Genomic DNA, 3,257 nt, shown 5'->3' on the forward strand with positions numbered 1-3,257 from the left:
AATTATAGTCTTACTAATTATGTTGATAACTTTATTTTTTGTACATCTCTTCCCCTAAAAATCATGCTGCAACTTTTATGTTTGTCATTTTCACTTTTGTTTTCTCACTATTGAACTTTCCATTTCAGAAAAATTCCCAAACCTTAGCAGTTTCAAAAACCACAATGGGTTACGCTGTCTCTAGCTAAAACACTTGACTAACGAGTGGGTAAATGATTTATTGAACTTATACAATGTGCTTTATTGAGCTTTACGCTACACTTACTAACGTCTTTTCCTTGTTATAAGCTAGATAAATGATGTAGGTAACACAGGGATAAGCTCCATATCCTATTATGAAACTTTGATGGAAAAAATAATTAAAAAAGGAAGGGAGATAAAAAAAAATAACAATGCAATGGAATAGAATGAAATGGAGGGGAAAAAAAAGAGCATAGAGAGAGTGATAAGGGGTTAGGAGCATAATTGCTAAACAACAATCTGCAATTCAACAAAGAAGTAGCAGCTGTAGAAAAGGCTTAGAGGAGGCTAAAGGGAAGGGAGAGATATAGAGAAGCAGCACCTTAAGCATTATAAAAGGTAGAGATTTTATGAAAACTTACTTTGTAGTCTTCGTATTTTGTACTATTATGTATTTTTATATTGCGTAGTCTTAGTACTGTTAATTACTTTTATCTTTGAAATTAATGTTTTCAATGTAAATTTGCGTCTTTATGTTAGCTTCAATATTTCTCTTATGGTAGGTGTTTTCTCTTCCTTGCCTCAGATTTTCGTAAGTTTGCTTTATGCGGTAAGAAATGCATGCCTTTGTTGTTGGTGGTGGACAAGTCCAGCCAAAGGAGGTATGCCTTTTTCTTTGTTGTTGCCTCTTATTGTGTGCATTATGTTCTACACTTGTAAATAATGATATCATATGTTACAATTGATTAATATTTTTCTACAAGTACCTTTTCTGTAATTATTTTTGGTTATTTGATCTTCTCTGAATTAAGTATTCTTCTGATGCATTTTGTGATTTTCGAGTAGTTATTGAGCACAAAGTTGATATGGACGAAGGTAGAATCTCACGATGCCTGAGGGTTGTGCCATTGGAAGTCCATTCATAAAGCCCTATCATGATCATCTTACTCTCTGCTTCCATGAATTTGAAGCGAAGTTCTTTAGTTAATGCAATTCTACTTTTGCTCCTCTTAAGGGTAAAAATATGAGTTACTCAGTATTTATTTGGATTCATCGCTTTTGTTTTGTGTGTGTTTGTGTTCACTTAATCTCTGTTACAAATATTGATGCATTAAGGCAATGATCATAATTATATCATTGTTCATGTCATGAGTTGTATTTGCTATCCATACAAACAGTGGAAGTTGAAATACATAAAACCAAGTGATTGGGGTACTTGAATACTGTGTTTGGATTTCATGGAATCCCGCTGGAACCAAGAACTTTCTCTCACTTGGCTTTATGTCTTCTTTCTTTGCCAAATATGATTTTTAGAAATTGCAATAAAATGCAACGTGCATTCTTTTTCTCTATTTGAAAGTCGAGTTTGACATTCTCATCTCATCTTTTATTATAGGAAATTTCCTGACCTGTAATTCCTGAAGCCAACACAGAAGAAAAGAATGGTAGAAAGAAAAAGAAATAAAAAATTAAGGGGGGAAAAAGAAAGAGTAAATTAGAAAGAGAAAAAGAGAGGGAAAGACTGTTGTGTTAAATTGGATATTAATGGTCTTTCTCCTCCTTCAAGTTTTTGTAACTTTTCTAGCAATTATTATTTGTTGTCTTTCTATGTCTAAAACAATTGGTTTTTTTTTTTTTTTTTTTGCTTGCTGAAACAATTAGTCTTATTTAGTGAAATTTCAATCTTTGTAAATCATAGGAAATGGTAGAAGGGCATTAGGATGTTGCCATATGAACACCAATCCCTTGCTGAGGATGAAGGTCAAGGTCAAGTTGCTTCAAGCTACTTGTGGCACGCGATCATAACTTAAGCGTAGACCCGAATGAAAATGAGCATTTTTTTCCTACATGCTTTTTACCGTGTTAGTTGAAGTACTTCAAGTTTGATATATGTTTTCATTGCACTCATAGAATGTAACAATTCTCTAAGAGCCATTTCTTTCTTTAGGTTCCACTTACTGTGTTTTCCTTTGTATGACTCAGGCTAGTGGTGTACGTAACGAGAGGATCAGCTTGAATGTTTTACTTTGTATGACTCAAGCAAGTGGTGTACGTTACCAGATGATCCGCTTGAATGTTTTCCTTTATATGAGCAAGTGGTGCACTTACTAATTTTTAAATGCTGTCTTGGTTTTTGTTTTTTGTGTTTTCCTTGCTGATTAGTTTTCATGTTCATTGTAGGAAAATTTACTGCTGTGATCATTAAGCCATTGAAAAGAGAGGAAGGATTTTGAAAAGTAAGAAAAAGAGGGAAAAATAAGTTAGATGAAACAGAGGGGGAAAAAAAGAACAAAGAGTAAGAAGAAAAATAAGAGAGACAAGAAAAATAAAAGACAAAGTAAAGGAAAAGACAAAAAAAGGAAAAAAATAATAAATAATAAATAATAAGAATCAAATGGAATAAAAGAAGAGAGACAAAAAGATACATAAAAGAAAAAAGAAAAGAGAAAAGAAAAGAAGAGCAAATGTTGGTCGGGCTGTAGCTTCTATAGTTGCTGAGATCTTATTATTTTAGAGGGGCAATTGTAGTTGCTTGTTTGTTTGTGAGCATACAAGAAAAGAAAAGAGAGAGAAAAAGTGTGGGAATAAAAAGATAGAAGGAGAAAAGTCAAAGAAAGAATGAAAGTAGTGAGTTTGAGGGGGGAAATTGAAAAGAAAAAACCGAAAGCAAAGGGAAAGAAAATGGAGAGAAAATTTAGTAGATGAAATGGAAAAGGCATCTTGAACTGATGGCATACATAACAATGGCATCATCTGGATATCTTATAAGTGGTCAAAAACATTATCGTCATTATGTCTCTCTTCTAGTTTCAATAAAGCTGGTGTCTTTATTTGTTGTTGGTTAAATTATGTGATAGGTTCAGTAGAGTTTCAGGCGATAATGTGAACATGGGAAAGACCACTCCCATTGCTTAGTACGAGCTCAAGACAGTAGATGTCTTTTAACAAAATTTTTTGATAGGTTGGGATATTTTTTTCTCTGTTCAACGTTCATGCTTTCATAGAACAAATGAGTAAAGTTCAAGTTTATTTATAAATTCAATAATTGTATTGTGTTTCTTCTGCTAGTGAGGCAC

At 32.9% G+C, this 3,257-nt stretch overlaps 1 long non-coding RNA gene across 1 annotated transcript; it reads left to right on the forward strand.

The window, feature by feature from the left end:
* The first annotated feature begins 220 nt into the window (after window positions 1–220).
* On the forward strand, window positions 221–2,237 carry LOC112092719. Its single transcript, XR_002902722.1, has 3 exons — window positions 221–579; window positions 767–842; window positions 2,164–2,237. It is a non-coding gene; the product is annotated as an uncharacterized LOC112092719 (long non-coding RNA).
* Window positions 2,238–3,257: the final 1,020 nt, after the last annotated feature.

The sequence above is a fragment of the Morus notabilis genome, unplaced genomic scaffold (genome assembly GCF_000414095.1).
Source record: "Morus notabilis unplaced genomic scaffold, ASM41409v2 Scaffold989, whole genome shotgun sequence".
Classification (NCBI taxonomy): Eukaryota; Viridiplantae; Streptophyta; class Magnoliopsida; order Rosales; family Moraceae; genus Morus; species Morus notabilis.